This window comes from Pseudophryne corroboree, chromosome 3, assembly GCF_028390025.1.
Source record: "Pseudophryne corroboree isolate aPseCor3 chromosome 3, aPseCor3.hap2, whole genome shotgun sequence".
Lineage (NCBI taxonomy): Eukaryota > Metazoa > Chordata > Amphibia > Anura > Myobatrachidae > Pseudophryne > Pseudophryne corroboree.
Window position 1 is genome coordinate 441,146,033 of NC_086446.1, and position 19,790 is coordinate 441,165,822.

A 19,790-nucleotide genomic window follows, 5' to 3' on the forward strand; every position below is an offset into this window, starting at 1 on the left:
CGGGCCTCACGCGTGGCAGGCGAGAATTCTACCACTGAACCACCAATGCTCCACAGATGCCTAATTTTACACTTACTCATGTACTTTAGTGTATAAAAAAAAGCAGGAGTGTCAGGATGCCTTGCCTTGCCATCACCTCCAAGCCTACGTAACCAAGCCCGACTAGCACAGTCGCTAGAGCATAAGACTATTAATCTTAGGGTCATGTATTTGAGCTCCATGTTGGGCAGTTGTTTTTTTCTCTTCCTGTATCATTGTATGTGGAACAGTGTATACTTGCATCACCACAGCGCAAATGGCTGTCCTCACTTTCACAAAATGCACTGCCCTATCAGCAAAAACTCAGGAATGTATTGACCGGGAATTGAACCCGGCCTCCCACGTGGCCGGCTAGATTTCTACCACTGAACCACCAATGATCCACAGATGCTTAATTTTAAACTTACTCATGTACTTTAGTGTACAAAACAAAGCAGGAGAGTCAGGATGCCTTCCCTTTCCATCACCACAACTCCTTGGTTACCAAGCATTGCTAACACAGTCGGTAAAGCATGAGACTCTTAATCTCAGGGTCGTGGGTTCGAGCCCCACATTGGGCGTATGTTTTTTTTCTTTTCCTGTACCATTGTATGTGGAACACTGTCAACTTGCACCACCACAGCGCAAATGGCTGTCCTCACTTTCACAAAATGCACTGCCATATCAGCAAAAACTCAGGATTGCATTGGCCGGGAATCGAACCCGGGCCTCCCGCGTGGCAGGCAAGAATTCTACCACTGAACCACCAATGCTCCACAGATACTTAATTTTACACTTACTCGTGTACTTTAGTGTATGAAACAAAGCAGGAGTGTCAGGATGCCTTGCCTTGCCATCACCTCCATGCATTCTCAACCAAGCCTGGCTAGCTCAGTCGGTAGAGCATGAGACTCTTAATCTCAGGGTCGTGGGTTAGAGCCCCACGTTGGGCAGATGTTTTTTCTTTTCCTGTACCATTGTATGTGGAACACTGTATACTTGCACCACCACAGCGCAAATGGCTGTCCTCACTTTCACAAAATACACTGCCATATCAGCAAAAACTCAGGACTGCATTGGCCGGGAATCGATTCCGGGCCTCACGCGTGGCAGGCGAGAATTCTACCACTGAACCACCAATGCTCCACAGATGCCTAATTTTACACTTACTCATGTACTTTAGTGTATAAAACAAAGCAGGAGTGTCAGGATGCCTTGCCTTGCCATCACCTCCAAGCCTACGTAACCAAGCCCGACTAGAACAGTCGCTAGAGCATAAGACTATTAATCTTAGGGTCATGTATTTGAGCTCCATGTTGGGCAGTTGTTTTTTCTCTTCCTGTACCATTGTATGTGGAACAGTGTATACTTGCATCACCACAGCGCAAATGGCTGTCCTCACTTTCAAAAAATGCACTGCCCTATCAGCAAAAACTCAGGAATGTATTGACCGGGATTTGAACCCGGCCTCCCACGTGGCCGGCTAGATTTCTACCACTGAACCACCAATGATCCACAGATGCTTAATTTTAGACTTACTCATGTACTTTAGTGTACAAAACAAAGCAGGAGAGTCAGGATGCCTTGCCTTGCCATCACCACAACTCCTCGGTTACCAAGCATTGCTAACTCAGTCGGTAAAGCATAAGACTCTTAATCTCAGGGTCGTGGGTTCGAGCCCCACATTGGGCGGATGTTTTTTTTCTTTTCCTGTACCATTGTATGTGGAACACTGTCAACTTGCACCACCACAGCGCAAATGGCTGTCCTCACTTTCACAAAATGCACTGCCATATCAGCAAAAACTCAGGACTGCATTGGCCGGGAATCAAAACCAGGCCTTCCGCGGGGCAGGCGAGAATTCTACCACTGAACCACCAATGCTCCACAGATACTTAATTTTACACTTACTCGTGTACTTTAGTTTATGAAACAAAGCAGGAGTGTCAGGATGCCTTGCCTTGCCATCACCTCCATACGTTCTCAACTAAGCCTGGCTAGCTCAGTCGGTAGAGCATGAGACTCTTAATCTCAGGGTCGTGGGTTCGAGCCCCACGTTGGGCGGATGCTTTTTCTTTTCCTGTACCATTGTATGTGGAACACTGTATACTTGCACCACAACAGCGCAAATGGCTGTCCTCACTTTCACAAAATACACTGCCATATCAGGAAAAACTCAAGACTGCATTGGCCGGGAATCGATTCCGGGCCTCACGCGTGGCAGGCGAGAATTCTACCACTGAACCACCAATGTTCCACAGATGCCTAATTTTACACTTACTCATGTACTTTAGTGTATAAAACAAAGCAGGAGTGTCAGGATGCCTTGCCTTGCCATCACCTCCAAGCCTACGTAACCAAGCCCGACTAGCACAGTCGCTAGGGCATAAGACTATTAATCTTAGGGTCATGTATTTGAGCTCCATGTTGGGCAGTTGTTTTTTTCTCTTCCTGTACCATTGAATGTGGAACAGTGTATACTTGCATCACCACAGCGCAAATGGCTGTCCTCACTTTCACAAAATGCACTGCCCTATCAGCAAAAACTCAGGAATGTATTGACCGGGAATTGAACCCGGCCTCCCACGTGGCCGGCTAGATTTCTACCACTGAATCACCATGATCCACAGATGCTTAATTTTAGACTTACTCATGTACTTTAGTGTACAAAACAAAGCAGGAGAGGCAGGATGCCTTGCCTTGCCATCACCACAACTCCTCGGTTACCAAGCATTGCTAACTCAGTCGATAAAGCATGAGACTCTTAATCTCAGGGTCGTGGGTTCGAGCCCCACATTGGGCGGATGTTTTTTTTCTTTTCCTGTACCATTGTATGTGGAACACTGTCAACTTGCCCCACCACAGCACAAATGGCTGTCCTCACTTTCACAAAATGCACTGCCATATCAGCAAAAACTCAGGACTGCATTGGCCGGGAATCAAACCCTGGCCTCCCGCGTGGCATGCGAGAATTCTACCACTGAACCATCAATGCTCCACAGATACTTAATTTTACACTTACTCGTGTACTTTAGTGTATGAAACAAAGCAGGAGTGTCAGGATGACTTGCCTTGCCATCACCTCCATACATTCTCAACCAAGCCTGGCTAGCTCAGTCGGTAGAGCATGAGACTCTTAATCTCAGGGTCGTGGGTTCGAGCCCCACGTTGGGTGGATGTTTTTTCTTTTCCTGTACCATTGTATGTGGAACACTGTCAACTTGCCCCACCACAGCACAAATGGCTGTCCTCACTTTCACAAAATGCACTGCCATATCAGCAAAAACTCAGGACTGCATTGGCCGGGAATCAAACCCTGGCCTCCCGCGTGGCATGCGAGAATTCTACCACTGAACCATCAATGCTCCACAGATACTTAATTTTACACTTACTCGTGTACTTTAGTGTATGAAACAAAGCAGGAGTGTCAGGATGCCTTGCCTTGCCATCACCTCCATACATTCTCAACCAAGCCTGGCTAGCTCAGTCGGTAGAGCATGAGACTCTTAATCTCAGGGTCGTGGGTTAGAGCCCCACGTTGGGCGGATGTTTTTTCTTTTCCTGTACCATTGTATGTGGAACACTGTATACTTGCACCACCACAGCGCAAATGGCTGTCCTCACTTTCACAAAATACACTGCCATATCAGCAAAAACTCAGGACTGCATTGGCCGGGAATCGATTCCGGGCCTCACGCGTGGCAGGCGAGAATTCTACCACTGAACCACCAATGCTCCACAGATGCCTAATTTTACACTTACTCATGTACTTTAGTGTATAAAAAAAAGCAGGAGTGTCAGGATGCCTTGCCTTGCCATCACCTCCAAGCCTACGTAACCAAGCCCGACTAGCACAGTCGCTAGAGCATAAGACTATTAATCTTAGGGTCATGTATTTGAGCTCCATGTTGGGCAGTTGTTTTTTTCTCTTCCTGTACCATTGAATGTGGAACAGTGTATACTTGCATCACCACAGTGCAAATGGCTGTCCTCACTTTCACAAAATGCACTGCCCTATCAGCAAAAACTCAGGAATGTATTGACCGGGAATTGAACCCGGCCTCCCACGTGGCCGGCTAGATTTCTACCACTGAACCACCAATGATCCACAGATGCTTAATTTTAAACTTACTCATGTACTTTAGTGTACAAAACAAAGCAGGAGAGTCAGAATGCCTTCCCTTTCCATCACCACAACTCCTCGGTTACCAAGCATTGCTAACACAGTCGGTAAAGCATGAGACTCTTAATCTCAGGGTTGTGGGTTCGAGCCCCACATTGGGCTGATGTTTTTTTTCTTTTCCTGTACCATTGTATGTGGAACACTGTCAACTTGCACCACCACAGCGCAAATGGCTGTCCTCACTTTCACAAAATGCACTGCCATATCAGCAAAAACTCAGGACTGCATTGGCCGGGAATCGAACCCGGGCCTCCCGCGTGGCAGGCGAGAATTCTACCACTGAACCACCAATGCTCCACAGATACTTAATTTTACACTTACTCGTGTACTTTAGTGTATGAAACAAAGCAGGAGTGTCAGGATGCCTTGCCTTGCCATCACCTCCATACATTCTCAACCAAGCCTGGCTAGCTCAGTCGGTAGAGCATGAGACTCTTAATCTCAGGGTCGTGGGTTAGAGCCCCACGTTGGGCGGATGTTTTTTCTTTTCCTGTACCATTGTATGTGGAACACTGTATACTTGCACCACCACAGCGCAAATGGCTGTCCTCACTTTCACAAAATACACTGCCATATCAGCAAAAACTCAGGACTGCATTGGCCGGGAATCGATTCCGGGCCTCACGCGTGGCAGGCGAGAATTCTACCACTGAACCACCAATGCTCCACAGATGCCTAATTTTACACTTACTCATGTACTTTAGTGTATAAAACAAAGCAGGAGTGTCAGGATGCCTTGCCTTGCCATCACCTCCAAGCCTACGTAACCAAGCCCGACTAGAACAGTCGCTAGAGCATAAGACTATTAATCTTAGGGTCATGTATTTGAGCTCCATGTTGGGCAGTTGTTTTTTCTCTTCCTGTACCATTGTATGTGGAACAGTGTATACTTGCATCACCACAGCGCAAATGGCTGTCCTCACTTTCAAAAAATGCACTGCCCTATCAGCAAAAACTCAGGAATGTATTGACCGGGATTTGAACCCGGCCTCCCACGTGGCCGGCTAGATTTCTACCACTGAACTACCAATGATCCACAGATGCTTAATTTTAGACTTACTCATGTACTTTAGTGTACAAAACAAAGCAGGAGAGTCAGGATGCCTTGCCTTGCCATCACCACAACTCCTCGGTTACCAAGCATTGCTAACTCAGTCGGTAAAGCATAAGACTCTTAATCTCAGGGTCGTGGGTTCGAGCCCCACATTGGGCGGATGTTTTTTTTCTTTTCCTGTACCATTGTATGTGGAACACTGTCAACTTGCACCACCACAGCGCAAATGGCTGTCCTCACTTTCACAAAATGCACTGCCATATCAGCAAAAACTCAGGACTGCATTGGCCGGGAATCAAACCCAGGCCTCCCGCGGGGCAGGCGAGAATTCTACCACTGAACCACCAATGCTCCACAGATACTTAATTTTACACTTACTCGTGTACTTTAGTTTATGAAACAAAGCAGGAGTGTCAGGATGCCTTGCCTTGCCATCACCTCCATACGTTCTCAACCAAGCCTGGCTAGCTCAGTCGGTAGAGCATGAGACTCTTAATCTCAGGGTCGTGGGTTCGAGCCCCACGTTGGGTGGATGTTTTTTCTTTTCCTGTACCATTGTATGTGGAACACTGTATACTTGCACCACAACAGCGCAAATGGCTGTCCTCACTTTCACAAAATACACTGCCATATCAGGAAAAACTCAAGACTGCATTGGCCGGGAATCGATTCCGGGCCTCACGCGTGGCAGGCGAGAATTCTACCACTGAACCACCAATGTTCCACAGATGCTTAATTTTACACTTACTCATGTACTTTAGTGTATAAAACAAAGCAGGAGTGTCAGGATGCCTTGCCTTGCCATCACCTCCAAGCCTACGTAACCAAGCCCGACTAGCACAGTCGCTAGGGCATAAGACTATTAATCTTAGGGTCATGTATTTGAGCTCCATGTTGGGCAGTTGTTTTTTTCTCTTCCTGTACCATTGTATGTGGAACAGTGTATACTTGCATCACCACAGCGCAAATGGCTGTCCTCGCTTTCACAAAATGCACTGCCCTATCAGCAAAAACTCAGGAATGTATTGACCGGGAATTGAACCCGGCCTCCCACGTGGCCGGCTAGATTTCTACCACTGAACCACCATGATCCACAGATGCTTAATTTTAGACTTACTCATGTACTTTAGTGTACAAAACAAAGCAGGAGAGGCAGGATGCCTTGCCTTGCCATCACCACAACTCCTCGGTTACCAAGCATTGCTAACTCAGTCAGTAAAGCATGAGACTCTTAATCTCAGGGTCGTGGGTTTGAGCCCCACATTGGGCGGATGTTTTTTTTCTTTTCCTGTACCATTGTATGTGGAACACTGTCAACTTGCCCCACCACAGCACAAATGGCTGTCCTCACTTTCACAAAATGCACTGCCATATCAGCAAAAACTCAGGACTGCATCGGCCGGGAATCGAACCCGGGCCTCCCGCGTGGCAGGCAAGAATTCTACCACTGAACCACCAATGCTCCACAAATATTTAATTTTACACTTACTCGTGTACTTTAGTGTATGAAACAAAGCAGGAGTGTTAGGATGCCTTGCCTTGCCATCACCTCCATAAATTCTCAACCAAGCCTGGCTAGCTCAGTCGGTAGAGCATGAGACTCTTAATCTCAGGGTCGTGGGTTCGAGCCCCACGTTGGGCGGATGTTTTTTCTTTTCCTGTACCATTGTATGTGGAACACTGTCAACTTGCACCACCACAGCGCAAATAGCTGTCCTCACTTTCACAAAATACACTGCCATATCAGCAAAAACTCAGGACTGCATTGGCCGGGAATCGATTCCGGGCCTCACGCGTGGCAGGCGAGAATTCTACCACTGAACCACCAATGCTCCACAGATGCCTAATTTTACACTTACTCATGTACTTTAGTGTATAAAACAAAGCAGGAGTGTCAGGATGCCTTGCCTTGCAATCACCACAACTACTTGGTTACCAAGCATTGCTAACTCAGTCGGTAAAGCATGAGACTCTTAATCTCAGGGTCGTGGGTTCGAGCCCCACATTGGGCGGATGTTTTTTTTCTTTTCCTGTACCATTGTATGTGGAACACTGTCAACTTGCACCACCACAGCGCAAATGGCTGTCCTCACTTTCACAAAATGCACTGCCATATCAGCAAAAACTCAGGCCTCCCGCGTGGAAGGCGAGAATTCTACCACTGAACCACCAATGCTCCACAGGTACTTAATTTTACACTTACTCGTGTACTTTAGTGTACAAAACAAAGCAGGAGTGTCAGGATGCCTTGCAATGCCTTGCCATCACCTCCATGCATTCGCAACCAAGCCTGGCTAGCTCAGTCGGTAGAGCATGAGACTCTTAATCTCAGGGTCGTGGGTTCGAGCCCCACGTTGGGCGGATGTTTTTTCTTTTCCTGTACCATTGTATGTGGAACACTGTCAACTTGCACCACCACAGCGCAAATGGCTGTCCTCACTTTCACAAAATGCACTGCCATATCAGCAAAAACTCAGGACTGCATTGGACGGGAATCAAACCCAGGCCTCCCGCGTGGAAGGCGAAAATTCCACCACTGAACCACCAATGCTCCAAAGGTACTTAATTTTACACTTACTCGTGTACTTTAGTGTATGAAACAAAGCAGGAGTGTCAGGATGCCTTGCCTTGCCTTGCCATCACCTCCGTGCATTCGCAACCAAGCCTGGCTAGCTCAGTCGGTAGAGCATGAGACTCTTAATCTCAGGGTCGTGGGTTCGAGCCCCACGTTGGGCAGATGTTTTTTCTTTTCCTGTACCATTGTATGTGGAACACTGTCAACTTGCACCACCACAGCGCAAATAGCTGTCCTCACTTTCACAAAATACACTGCCATATCAGCAAAAACTCAGGACTGCATTGGTCGGGAATCGATTCCGGGCCTCACGCGTGGCAGGCGAGAATTCTACCACTGAACCACCAATGCTCCACAGATGCCTAATTTTACACTTACTCATGTACTTTAGTGTATAAAACAAAGCAGGAGTGTCAGGATGCCTTGCCTTGCCATCACCTCCAAGCCTACGTAACCAAGCCCGACTAGCACAGTCGCTAGAGCATAAGACTATTAATCTTAGGGTCATGTATTTGAGCTCCATGTTGGGCAGTTGTTTTTTTCTCTTCCTGTACCATTGCATGTGGAACAGTGTATACTTGCATCACCACAGCGCAAATGGCTGTCCTCACTTTCACAAAATGCACTGCCCTATCAGCAAAACTCAGGAATGTATTGACCGGGATTTGAACCCGGCCTCCAACGTGGCCGGCTAGATTTCTACCACTGAACCACCAATGATCCACAGATGCTTAATTTTAGACTTACTCATGTACTTTAGTGTACAAAACAAAGCAGGAGAGTCAGGATGCCTTGCCTTGCCATCACCACAACTCCTCGGTTACCAAGCATTGCTAACTCAGTCGGTAAAGCATAAGACTCTTAATCTCAGGGTCGTGGGTTCGAGCCCCACATTGGGCGGATGTTTTTTTTCTTTTCCTGTACCATTGTATGTGGAACACTGTCAACTTGCACCACCACAGCGCAAATGGCTGTCCTCACTTTCACAAAATGCACTGCCATATCAGCAAAAACTCAGGACTGCATTGGCCGGGAATCGAACCCAGCCCTGCCGCGTGGCAGGCGAGAATTCTACCACTGAACCACCAATGCTCCACAGATACTTAAATTTACACTTACTCGTGTACTTTAGTTTATGAAACAAAGCAGGAGTGTCAGGATGCCTTGCCTTGCCATCACCACAACTCCTCGGTTACCAAGCATTGCTAACTCAGTCGGTAAAGCATAAGACTCTTAATCTCAGGGTCGTGGGTTCGAGCCCCACATTGGGCGGATGTTTTTTTTCTTTTCCTGTACCATTGTATGTGGAACACTGTATACTTGCACCACCACAGCGCAAATGGCTGTCCTCACTTTCACAAAATGCACTGCCATATCAGCAAAAACTCAGGAATGCATTGGCCGGGAATCGAACCCAGGCCTCCCTCGTGGCAGGCGAGAATTCTACCACTGAACCACCAATGCTCCACAGATACTTAATTTTACACTTACTCGTGTACTTTAGTTTATGAAACAAAGCAGGAGTGTCAGGATGCCTTGCCTTGCCATCACCACAACTCCTCGGTTACCAAGCATTGCTAACTCAGTCGGTAAAGCATAAGACTCTTAATCTCAGGGTCGTGGGTTCGAGCCCCACATTGGGCGGATGTTTTTTTTCTTTTCCTGTACCATTGTATGTGGAACACTGTATACTTGCACCACCACAGCGCAAATGGCTGTCCTCACTTTCACAAAATACACTGCCATATCAGGAAAAACTCAAGACTGCATTGGCCGGGAATCGATTCCGGGCCTCACGCGTGGCAGGCGAGAATTCTACCACTGAACCACCAATGCTCCACAGATGCCTTATTTTACACTTACTCATGTACTTTAGTGTATAAAACAAAGCAGGAGTGTCAGGATGCCTTGCCTTGCCATCACCTCCAAGCCTACGTAATCAAGCCCGACTAGCACAGTCGCTAGAGCATAAGACTATTAATCTTAGGGTCATGTATTTGAGCTCCATGTTGGGCAGTTGTTTTTTTCTCTTCCTGTACCATTGTATGTGGAACAGTGTATACTTGCATCACCAAAGCGCAAATGGCTGTCCTCACTTTCACAAAATGCACTGCCCTATCAGCAAAAACTCAGGAATGTATTGACCGGGAATTGAACCCGGCCTCCCACGTGGCCGGCTAGATTTCTACCACTGAACCACCAATGATCCACAGATGCTTAATTTTAGACTTACTCATGTACTTTAGTGTACAAAACAAAGCAGGAGAGTCAGGATGCCTTGCCTTGCCATCACCACAACTCCTCGGTTACCAAGCATTGCTAACTCAGTCGGTAAAGCATGAGACTCTTAATCTCAGGGTCGTGGGTTCGAGCCCCACATTGGGCGGATGTTGTTTTTCTTTTCCTGTACCATTGTATGTGGAACACTGTCAACTTGCACCACCACAGCGCAAATGGCTGTCCTCACTTTCACAAAATGCACTGCCATATCAGCAAAAACTCAGGCCTCCCGCGTGGAAGGCGAGAATTCTACCACTGAACAACCAATGCTCCACAGGTACTTAATTTTACACTTACTCGTGTACTTTAGTGTATGAAACAAAGCAGGAGTGTCAGGATGCCTTGCCTTGCCATCACCTCCATGCATTCGCAATCAAGCCTGGCTAGCTCAGTCGGTAGAGCATGAGACTCTTAATCTCAGGGTCGTGGGTTCGAGCCCCACGTTGGGCGGATGTTTTTTCTTTTCCTGTACCATTGTATGTGGAACACTGTCAACTTGCACCACCACAGCGCAAATGGCTGTCCTCACTTTCCCAAAATGCACTGCCATATCAGCAAAAACTAATGACTGCATTGGCCAGGAATCGAACCCAGGCCTCCCGCGTGGAAGGCGAGAATTCTACCACTGAACCACCAATGCTCCACAGGTACTTAATTTTACACTTACTCGTGTACTTTAGTGTATGAAACAAAGCAGGAGTGTCAGGATGCCTTGCCTTGCCTTGCCATCACCTCCATACATTCGCAACCAAGCCTGGCTAGCTCAGTCGGTAGAGCATGAGACTCTTAATCTCAGGGTTGTGGGTTCGAGCCCCACGTTGGGCGGATGTTTTTTCTTTTCCTGTACCATTGTATGTGGAACACTGTCAACTTGCACCACCACAGCGCAAATAGCTGTCCTCACTTTCACAAAATACACTGCCATATCAGCAAAAACTCAGGACTGCATTGGCCGGGAATCGATTCCGGGCCTCACGCGTGGCAGGCGAGAATTCTACCACTGAACCACCAATGCTCCACAGATGCCTAATTTTACACTTACTCATGTACTTTAGTGTATAAAACAAAGCAGGAGTGTCAGGATGCCTTGCCTTGCCATCACCTCCAAGCCTACGAAACCAAGCCCGACTAGCACAGTCGCTAGAGCATAAGACTATTAATCTTAGGGTCATGTATTTGAGCTCCATGTTGGGCAGTTGTTTTTTTCTCTTCCTGTACCATTGTATGTGGAACAGTGTATACTTGCATCACCACAGCGCAAATGGCTGTCCTCACTTTCACAAAATGCACTGCCCTATCAGCAAAAACTCAGGAATGTATTGACCGGGATTTGAACCCGGCCTCCCACGTGGCCGGCTAGATTTCTACCACTGAACCACCAATGATCCACAGATGCTTAATTTTAGACTTACTCATGTACTTTAGTGTACAAAACAAAGCAGGAGAGTCAGGATGCCTTGCCTTGCCATCACCACAACTCCTCGGTTACCAAGCATTGCTAACTCAGTCGGTAAAGCATAAGACTCTTAATCTCAGGGTCGTGGGTTCGAGCCCCACATTGGGCAGATGTTTTTTTTCTTTTCCTGTACCATTGTATGTGGAACACTGTCAACTTGCACCACCACAGCGCAAATGGCTGTCCTCACTTTCACAAAATGCACTGCCATATCAGCAAAAACTAAGGACTGCATTGGCCAGGAATCGAACCCAGGTCTCCCGCATGGCAGGCGAGAATTGTACCACTGAACCACCAATGCTCCACAGATACTTAATTTTACACTTACTCGTGTACTTTAGTTTATGAAACAAAGCAGGAGTGTCAGGATGCCTTGCCTTGCCATCACCTCCATACATTTTCAACTAAGCCTGGCTAGCTCAGTCGGTAGAGCATGAGACTCTTAATCTCAGGGTCGTGGGTTCGATCCCCACGTTGGGCGGATGTTTTTTCTTTTCCTGTACCATTGTATGTGGAACACTGTATACTTGCACCACCACAGCGCAAATGGCTGTCCTCACTTTCACAAAATACACTGCCATATCAGCAAAAACTCAGGACTGCATTGGCCGGGAATCGATTCCGGGCCTCACGCGTGGCAGGCGAGAATTCTACTACTGAACCACCAATGCTCCACAGATGCCTAATTTTACACTTACTCATGTACTTTAGTGTATAAAACAAAGCAGGAGTGTCAGGATGCCTTGCCTTGCCATCACCTCCAAGCCTACGTAACCAAGCCCGACTAGCACAGTCGCTAGAGCATAAGACTATTAATCTTAGGGTCATGTATTTGAGCTCCATGTTGGGCAGTTCTTTTTTTCTCTTCCTGTACCATTGTATGTGGAACAGTGTATACTTGCATCACCACAGCGCAAATGGCTGTCCTCACTTTCACAAAATGCACTGCCCTATCAGCAAAAACTCAGGAATGTATTGACCGGGAATTGAATCCGGCCTCCCACGTGGCCGGCTAGATTTCTACCACTAAACCACCAATGATCCACAGATGCTTAATTTTAGACTTACTCATGTATTTTAGTGTACAAAACAAAGCAGGAGAGTCAGGATGCCTTGCCTTGCCATCACCACAACTCCTCGGTTACCAAGCATTGCTAACTCAGTCAGTAAAGCATGAGGCTCTTAATCTCAGGGTCGTGGGTTCGAGCCCCACATTGGGCGGATGTTTTTTTTCTTTTCCTGTACCATTGTATGTGGAACACTGTCAACTTGCACCACCACAGCGCAAATGGCTGTCCTCACTTTCACAAAATGCACTGCCATATCAGCAAAAACTCAGGAATGCATTGGCCGGGAATCGAACCCAGGCCTCCCGCGTGGCAGGTGAGAATTCTACCACTGAACCACCAATGCTCCACAGATACTTAATTTTACACTTACTCGTGTACTTTAGTTTATGAAACAAAGCAGGAGTGTCAGGTTGCCTTGCCTTGCCATCACCACAACTCCTCGGTTACCAAGCATTGCTAACTCAGTCGGTAAAGCATAAGACTCTTAATCTCAGGGTCGTGGGTTCGAGCCCCTCATTGGGCGGATGTTTTTTTTCTTTTCCTGTACCATTGTATGTGGAACACTGTATACTTGCACCACCACAGCGCAAATGGCTGTCCTCACTTTCACAAAATACACTGCCATATCAGCAAAAACTCAGGACTGCATTGGCCGGGAATCGATTCCGGGCCTCACGCGTGGCAGGCGAGAATTCTACTACTGAACCACCAATGCTCCACAGATGCCTAATTTTACACTTACTCATGTACTTTAGTGTATAAAACAAAGCAGGAGTGTCAGGATGCCTTGCCTTGCCATCACCTCCAAGCCTACGTAACCAAGCCCGACTAGCACAGTCGCTAGAGCATAAGACTATTAATCTTAGGGTCATGTATTTGAGCTCCATGTTGGGCAGTTGTTTTTTTCTCTTCCTGTACCATTGTATGTGGAACAGTGTATACTTGCATCACCACAGCGCAAATGGCTGTCCTCACTTTCACAAAATGCACTGCCCTATCAGCAAAAACTCAGGAATGTATTGACCGGGATTTGAACCCGGCCTCCCACGTGGCCGGCTAGATTTCTACCACTGAACCACCAATGATCCACAGATGCTTAATTTTAGACTTACTCATGTACTTTAGTGTACAAAACAAAGCAGGAGAGTCAGGATGCCTTGCCTTGCCATCACCACAACTCCTCGGTTACCAAGCATTGCTAACTCAGTCGGTAAAGCATAAGACTCTTAAACTCAGGGTCGTGGGTTTGAGCCCCACATTGGGCGGATGTTTTTTTTCTTTTTTTGTACCATTGTATGTGGAACACTGTAAACTTGCACCACCACAGCGCAAATGGCTGTCCTCACTTTCACAAAATGCACTGCCATATCAGCAAAAACTAAGGACTGCATTGGCCGGGAATCGAACCCAGGCCTCCCGCGTGGCAGGCGAGAATTCTACCACTGAACCACCAATGCTCCACAGATACTTACTTTTACACTTACTCGTGTACTTTAGTTTATGAAATAAAGCAGGAGTGTCAGGATGCCTTGCCTTGCCATCACCTCCATACATTTTCAACTAAGCCTGGCTAGCTCAGTCGGTAGAGCATGAGACTCTTAATCTCAGGGTCGTGGGTTCGAGCCCCACGTTGGGCGGATGTTTTTTCTTTTCCTGTACCATTGTATGTGGAACACTGTCAACTTGCACCACCACAGCGCAAATGGCTGTCCTCACTTTCACAAAATGCACTGCCATATCAGCAAAAACTAAGGACTGCATTGGCCGGGAATCGAACCCAGGTCTCCCGCGTGGAAGGCGAGAATTCTACAACTGAACCACCAATGCTCCACAGGTACTTAATTTTACACTTACTCGTGTACTTTAGTGTATGAAACAAAGCAGGAGTGTCAGGATGCCTTGCCTTGCCTTGCCATCACCTCCATACATTCGCAACCAAGCCTGGCTAGCTCAGTCGGTAGAGCATGAGACTCTTAATCTCAGGGTCGTGGGTTCGAGCCCCACGTTGGGCGGATATTTTTTCTTTTCCTGTACCATTGTATGTGGAACACTGTCAACTTGCACCACCACAGCGCAAATAGCTGTCCTCACTTTCACAAAATACACTGCCATATCAGCAAAAACTCAGGACTGCATTGGCCGGGAATCGATTCCGGGCCTCACGCGTGGCAGGCGAGAATTCTACCACTGAACCACCAATGCTCCACAGATGCCTAATTTTACACTTACTCATGTACTTTAGTGTATAAAACAAAGCAGGAGTGTCAGGATGCCTTGCCTTGCCATCACCTCCAAGCCTACGTAACCAAGCCCGACTAGCACAGTCGCTAGAGCATAAGACTATTAATCTTAGGGTCATGTATTTGAGCTCCGTGTTGGGCAGTTGTTTTTTTCTCTTCCTGTACCATTGTATGTGGAACAGTGTATACTTGCATCACCACAGCGCAAATGGCTGTCCTCACTTTCACAAAATGCACTGCCCTATCAGCAAAAACTCAGGAATGTATTGACCGGGATTTGAACCCGGCCTCCCACGTGGCCGGCTAGATTTCTACCACTGAACCACCAATGATCCACAGATGCTTAATTTTAGACTTACTCATGTACTTTAGTGTACAAAACAAAGCAGGAGAGTCAGGATGCCTTGCCTTGCCATCGCTACAACTCCTCGGTTAGCAAGCATTGCTAACTCAGTCGGTAAAGCATAAGACTCTTAATCTCAGGGTCGTGGGTTCGAGCCCCACATTGGGCGGATGTTTTTTTTCTTTTCCTGTACCATTGTATGTGGAACACTGTCAACTTGCACCACCACAGCGCAAATGGCTGTCCTCACTTTCACAAAATGCACTGCCATATCAGCAAAAACTAAGGACTGCATTGGCCGGGAATCGAACCCAGGCCACCCGCGTGGCAGGCGAGAATTCTACCACTGAACCACCAATGCTCCACAGATACTTAATTTTACACTTACTCGTGTACTTTAGTTTATGAAACAAAGCAGGAGTGTCAGGATGCCTTGCCTTGCCATCACCTCCATACATTTTCAACTAAGCCAGGCTAGCTCAGTCGGTAGAGCATGAGACTCTTAATCTCAGGGTCGTGGGTTCGAGCCCCACGTTCGGCGGATGTTTTTTCTTTTCCTGTACCATTGTATGTGGAACACTGTATACTTGCACCACCACAGCCCAAATGGCTGTCCTCACTTTCACAAAATACACTGCCATATCAGCAAAAACTAAGGACTGCATTGGCCGGGAATCGATTCCGGGCCTCACGCGTGGCAGGCGAGAATTCTACTACTGAACCACCAATGCTCCACAGATGCCTAATTTTACACTTACTCATGTACTTTAGTGTATAAAACAAAGCAGGAGTGTCAGGATGCCTTGCCTTGCCATCACCTCCAAGCCTACGTAACCAAGCCCGACTAGCACAGTCGCTAGAGCATAAGACTATTAATCTTAGGGTCATGTATTTGAGCTCCATGTTGGGCAGTTCTTTTTTTCTCTTCCTGTACCATTGTATGTGGAACAGTGTATACTTGCATCACCACAGCGCAAATGGCTGTCCTCACTTTCACAAAATGCACTGCCCTATCAGCAAAAACTCAGGAATGTTTTGACCGGGAATTGAACCCAGGCCTCCCGCGTGGCAGGCGAGAATTCTACCACTGAACCACCAATGCTCGACAGATACTTAATTTTACACTTACTCGTGTACTTTAGTGTATGAAACAAAGCAGGAGTGTCAGGATGCCTTGCCTTGCCATCACCTCCATACATTCTCAAACAAGCCTGGCTAGCTCAGTCGGTAGAGCATGAGACTCTTAATCTCAGGGTCGTGGGGTCGAGCCCCACGTTGGGCGGATGTTTTTTCTTTTCCTGTACCATTGTATGTGGAACACTGTATACTTGCACCACAACAGCGCAAATGGCTGTCCTCACTTTCACAAAATACACTGCCATATCAGGAAAAACTCAAGACTGCATTGGCCGGGAATCGATTCCGGGCCTCACGCGTGGCAGGCGAGAATTCTACCACTGAACCACCAATGCTCCACAGATGCCTTATTTTACACTTACTCATGTACTTTAGTGTATAAAACAAAGCAGGAGTGTCAGGATGCCTTGCCTTGCCATCACCTCCAAGCCTACGTAATCAAGCCCGACAAGCACAGTCGCTAGAGCATAAGACTATTAATCTTAGGGTCATGTATTTGAGCTCCATGTTGGGCAGTTGTTTTTTTCTCTTCCTGTACCATTGTATGTGGAACAGTGTATACTTGCATCACCAAAGCGCAAATGGCTGTCCTCACTTTCACAAAATGCACTGCCCTATCAGCAAAAACTCAGGAATGTATTGACCGGGAATTGAACCCGGCCTCCCACGTGGCCAGCAAGATTTCTACCACTGAACCACCAATGATCCACAGATGCTTAATTTTAGACTTACTCATGTACTTTAGTGTACAAAACAAAGCAGGAGAGTCAGGATGCCTTGCCATCACCACAACGCCTCGGTTACCAAGCATTGCTAACTCAGTCGGTAAAGCATGAGACTCTTAATCTCAGGGTCGTGGGTTCGAGCCCCACATTGGGCGGATGTTTTTTTTCTTTTCCTGTACCATTGTATGTGGAACACTGTCAACTTGCACCACCACAGCGCAAATGGCTGTTCTCACTTTCACAAAATGCACTGCCATATCAGCAAAAACTCAGGACTGCATTGGCCGGGAATTGAACCCAGACCTCCCGCATGGCAGGCAAGAATTCTATCACTGAACCACCAATGCTCCACAGATACTTAATTTTACACTTACTCGTGTACTTTAGTGTATGAAACAAAGCAGGAGTGTCAGGATGTCTTGCCTTGCCATCACCTCCATACATTCACAAATAAGCCTGGCTAGCTCAGTCGGTAGAGCATGAGACTCTTAATCTCAGGGTTGTGGGTTCGAGCCCCACGTTGGGCGGATGTTTTTTCTTTTCCTGTACCATTGTATGTGGAACAGTGTATACTTGCATCACCACAGCGCAAATGGCTGTCCTCACTTTCACAAAATACACTGCCATATCAGCAAAAACTCAGGACTGCATTGGCCGGGAATCGATTCCGGGCCTCACGCGTGGTAGGCGAGAATTCTACCACTGAACCAACAATGCTCCACAGATACTTAATTTTACACTTACTCGTGTACTTTAGTGTATGAAACAAAGCAGGAGTGTCAGGATGCCTTGCCTTGCCATCACCTCCATACATTCTCAATCAATCCTGGCTAGCTCAGTCGGTAGAGCATGAGACTCTTAATCTCAGGGTCGTGGGTTCGAGCCCCACGTTGGGCGGATGTTTTTTCTTTTCCTGTACCATTGTATGTGGAACAGTGTATACTTGCATCACCACAGCGCAAATGGCTGTCCTCACTTTCACAAAATACACTGCCATATCAGCAAAAACTCAGGACTGCATTGGCCGGGAATCGATTCCGGGCATCACGCGTGGCAGGCGAGAATTCTACCACTGAACCACCAATGCTCCACAGAAACTTAATTTTACACTTACTCGTGTACTTTAGTGTATGAAACAAAGCAGGAGAGTCAGGATGCCTTGCCTTGCCATCACCACAACTCCTCGGTTACCAAGCATTGCTAACTCAGTCGGTAAAGCATGAGACTCTTAATCTCAGGGTCGTGGGTTCGAGCCCCACATTGGGCGGATGTTTACTTTTCTTTTCCTGTACCATTGTATGTGGAACACTGTCAACTTGCACCACCACAGCGCAAATGGCTGTCCTCACTTTCACAAAATGCACTGCCATATCAGCAAAAACTCAGGCCTCCCGCGTGGAAGGCGAGAATTCTACCACTGAACCACCAATGCTCCACAGGTACTTAATTTTACACTTACAGATGTAGCCACCTTTATCTTGAGTGGCCGCGGCGTTTGTCCCGTTCGACCATACGCAGCGTACTGTGGCGTAGCGAGGCGCGCCTAGCCACAGAGAGGCTATCTAATCGCACGGAGACAGACATTTGACGTTTGGCGTTACCTTTACGTGTAATACCTGCGATCAGCCACCAGATGTCGCTTTTTACAATCACCACTGCGCATGCGTGTGGTCTCCCGTAAAATACAATACTGACATACATAATAAGGACTACTTTACTAAGGCGTCTCATTACGCTGCATACAGTAAATACTGTACTCATTACGCTGCATTATTTAATACAGTACTGTATATACAGTACGACACCGACGCAAATACAGTAGTACAGCATACAGTATATGATCCATCTACAATACTTTATGAATACTGTATGTGAGCGTCCAAGTCCCGCAGACAAAACACAGTACTGTAAAACCAGTAGTGTACACTGTCGCAAATGGATGTGTGTTACAAGTTCACTATTGCCTCTCAAGATTAGGAATTTTCTACAGTATGTTATCGTCCTAATCCCGTAGCCATTACAGCATAATCAAAACCAACGGATTTATACATTTGTCTGCGGCGAAGTGGTGAAGTGTTTCGCTTCCTATACTCAGAGTCCAGGGTTCGATTCCTTAAGTACGAATGCATGTTACTGTAGTTTTTTTCAGACACTTTATTATTTTTTTTATTCACATACTGTAAACCAGGGCATACAGTAGCTGCATGAGCGGTTCTATGCGATCGAGTCCGGTGTACCATAATGTGCAGGTTCTATGCAGGTTAAGGTTCTATGCTCCGTACACAGTACACATACAATTCTGTAGCTGGGCAGACTGAATAGAAATGGCTACCACCTATGACTCCTTGCCCCACAGAGGCCCTAGGCTACGGAGCAAGTAATAGTCCAGATTGTACAGACTATGGGGCAATGCTGAAGGAGCGTCACAATCCCCTAGCTAAAATACACAGTATGCATATTATGGTACACCGGACTCGATGACATACTGTAGCACACTGGCAAAATGGCCGCCGCCCCTGAACCCTTGTGCAGGTTATGGGGCAATGCTGAAGGAGCGTCACAATCCCCTAGCCAAAATACACAGGGGAGGGATAAGCTACTGTAGGATTGCATACAGTATTACGGTACACCGGACTCAATCGCATAGCACACTGTCAAAACGACCACTACCCATGAACCCCCACCTCCTGAACCCCCACCTCGTGGCAG

The 19,790-nt window shown here is 47.0% G+C and overlaps 28 non-coding genes across 28 annotated transcripts; 18 read left to right on the forward strand and 10 right to left on the reverse strand.

The window, feature by feature from the left end:
* Positions 1-720: 720 nt before the first annotated feature.
* Positions 721-791, reverse strand: TRNAG-GCC (transfer RNA glycine (anticodon GCC)). Its single transcript has one exon. It is a non-coding gene; the product is annotated as a tRNA-Gly (tRNA).
* Positions 792-898: 107 nt separating this feature from the next.
* Positions 899-971, forward strand: TRNAK-CUU (transfer RNA lysine (anticodon CUU)). Its single transcript has one exon. It is a non-coding gene; the product is annotated as a tRNA-Lys (tRNA).
* Positions 972-2,009: 1,038 nt separating this feature from the next.
* On the forward strand, positions 2,010-2,082 carry TRNAK-CUU (transfer RNA lysine (anticodon CUU)). Its single transcript has one exon. It is a non-coding gene; the product is annotated as a tRNA-Lys (tRNA).
* A 1,038-nt stretch (positions 2,083-3,120) lies between these two features.
* On the forward strand, positions 3,121-3,193 carry TRNAK-CUU (transfer RNA lysine (anticodon CUU)). Its single transcript has one exon. It is a non-coding gene; the product is annotated as a tRNA-Lys (tRNA).
* Positions 3,194-3,490: 297 nt separating this feature from the next.
* Positions 3,491-3,563, forward strand: TRNAK-CUU (transfer RNA lysine (anticodon CUU)). The gene has a single exon. It is a non-coding gene; the product is annotated as a tRNA-Lys (tRNA).
* An 861-nt stretch (positions 3,564-4,424) lies between these two features.
* On the reverse strand, positions 4,425-4,495 carry TRNAG-GCC (transfer RNA glycine (anticodon GCC)). Its single transcript has one exon. It is a non-coding gene; the product is annotated as a tRNA-Gly (tRNA).
* A 107-nt stretch (positions 4,496-4,602) lies between these two features.
* Positions 4,603-4,675, forward strand: TRNAK-CUU (transfer RNA lysine (anticodon CUU)). Its single transcript has one exon. It is a non-coding gene; the product is annotated as a tRNA-Lys (tRNA).
* An 860-nt stretch (positions 4,676-5,535) lies between these two features.
* TRNAG-GCC (transfer RNA glycine (anticodon GCC)) lies at positions 5,536-5,606 on the reverse strand. Its single transcript has one exon. It is a non-coding gene; the product is annotated as a tRNA-Gly (tRNA).
* A 107-nt stretch (positions 5,607-5,713) lies between these two features.
* Positions 5,714-5,786, forward strand: TRNAK-CUU (transfer RNA lysine (anticodon CUU)). The gene has a single exon. It is a non-coding gene; the product is annotated as a tRNA-Lys (tRNA).
* An 860-nt stretch (positions 5,787-6,646) lies between these two features.
* TRNAG-GCC (transfer RNA glycine (anticodon GCC)) lies at positions 6,647-6,717 on the reverse strand. Its single transcript has one exon. It is a non-coding gene; the product is annotated as a tRNA-Gly (tRNA).
* Positions 6,718-6,824: 107 nt separating this feature from the next.
* TRNAK-CUU (transfer RNA lysine (anticodon CUU)) lies at positions 6,825-6,897 on the forward strand. The gene has a single exon. It is a non-coding gene; the product is annotated as a tRNA-Lys (tRNA).
* A 646-nt stretch (positions 6,898-7,543) lies between these two features.
* TRNAK-CUU (transfer RNA lysine (anticodon CUU)) lies at positions 7,544-7,616 on the forward strand. The gene has a single exon. It is a non-coding gene; the product is annotated as a tRNA-Lys (tRNA).
* Positions 7,617-7,918: 302 nt separating this feature from the next.
* TRNAK-CUU (transfer RNA lysine (anticodon CUU)) lies at positions 7,919-7,991 on the forward strand. The gene has a single exon. It is a non-coding gene; the product is annotated as a tRNA-Lys (tRNA).
* Positions 7,992-9,223: 1,232 nt separating this feature from the next.
* TRNAG-GCC (transfer RNA glycine (anticodon GCC)) lies at positions 9,224-9,294 on the reverse strand. The gene has a single exon. It is a non-coding gene; the product is annotated as a tRNA-Gly (tRNA).
* A 1,193-nt stretch (positions 9,295-10,487) lies between these two features.
* Positions 10,488-10,560, forward strand: TRNAK-CUU (transfer RNA lysine (anticodon CUU)). The gene has a single exon. It is a non-coding gene; the product is annotated as a tRNA-Lys (tRNA).
* Positions 10,561-10,679: 119 nt separating this feature from the next.
* On the reverse strand, positions 10,680-10,750 carry TRNAG-UCC (transfer RNA glycine (anticodon UCC)). Its single transcript has one exon. It is a non-coding gene; the product is annotated as a tRNA-Gly (tRNA).
* Positions 10,751-10,862: 112 nt separating this feature from the next.
* TRNAK-CUU (transfer RNA lysine (anticodon CUU)) lies at positions 10,863-10,935 on the forward strand. The gene has a single exon. It is a non-coding gene; the product is annotated as a tRNA-Lys (tRNA).
* A 1,039-nt stretch (positions 10,936-11,974) lies between these two features.
* Positions 11,975-12,047, forward strand: TRNAK-CUU (transfer RNA lysine (anticodon CUU)). Its single transcript has one exon. It is a non-coding gene; the product is annotated as a tRNA-Lys (tRNA).
* An 861-nt stretch (positions 12,048-12,908) lies between these two features.
* Positions 12,909-12,979, reverse strand: TRNAG-GCC (transfer RNA glycine (anticodon GCC)). The gene has a single exon. It is a non-coding gene; the product is annotated as a tRNA-Gly (tRNA).
* Positions 12,980-14,022: 1,043 nt separating this feature from the next.
* TRNAG-GCC (transfer RNA glycine (anticodon GCC)) lies at positions 14,023-14,093 on the reverse strand. The gene has a single exon. It is a non-coding gene; the product is annotated as a tRNA-Gly (tRNA).
* A 107-nt stretch (positions 14,094-14,200) lies between these two features.
* TRNAK-CUU (transfer RNA lysine (anticodon CUU)) lies at positions 14,201-14,273 on the forward strand. The gene has a single exon. It is a non-coding gene; the product is annotated as a tRNA-Lys (tRNA).
* A 119-nt stretch (positions 14,274-14,392) lies between these two features.
* Positions 14,393-14,463, reverse strand: TRNAG-UCC (transfer RNA glycine (anticodon UCC)). Its single transcript has one exon. It is a non-coding gene; the product is annotated as a tRNA-Gly (tRNA).
* Positions 14,464-14,575: 112 nt separating this feature from the next.
* TRNAK-CUU (transfer RNA lysine (anticodon CUU)) lies at positions 14,576-14,648 on the forward strand. Its single transcript has one exon. It is a non-coding gene; the product is annotated as a tRNA-Lys (tRNA).
* Positions 14,649-15,509: 861 nt separating this feature from the next.
* TRNAG-GCC (transfer RNA glycine (anticodon GCC)) lies at positions 15,510-15,580 on the reverse strand. Its single transcript has one exon. It is a non-coding gene; the product is annotated as a tRNA-Gly (tRNA).
* A 107-nt stretch (positions 15,581-15,687) lies between these two features.
* On the forward strand, positions 15,688-15,760 carry TRNAK-CUU (transfer RNA lysine (anticodon CUU)). The gene has a single exon. It is a non-coding gene; the product is annotated as a tRNA-Lys (tRNA).
* A 668-nt stretch (positions 15,761-16,428) lies between these two features.
* On the forward strand, positions 16,429-16,501 carry TRNAK-CUU (transfer RNA lysine (anticodon CUU)). The gene has a single exon. It is a non-coding gene; the product is annotated as a tRNA-Lys (tRNA).
* A 1,034-nt stretch (positions 16,502-17,535) lies between these two features.
* On the forward strand, positions 17,536-17,608 carry TRNAK-CUU (transfer RNA lysine (anticodon CUU)). The gene has a single exon. It is a non-coding gene; the product is annotated as a tRNA-Lys (tRNA).
* Positions 17,609-17,905: 297 nt separating this feature from the next.
* On the forward strand, positions 17,906-17,978 carry TRNAK-CUU (transfer RNA lysine (anticodon CUU)). Its single transcript has one exon. It is a non-coding gene; the product is annotated as a tRNA-Lys (tRNA).
* The last annotated feature ends 1,812 nt before the right edge of the window (positions 17,979-19,790 follow it).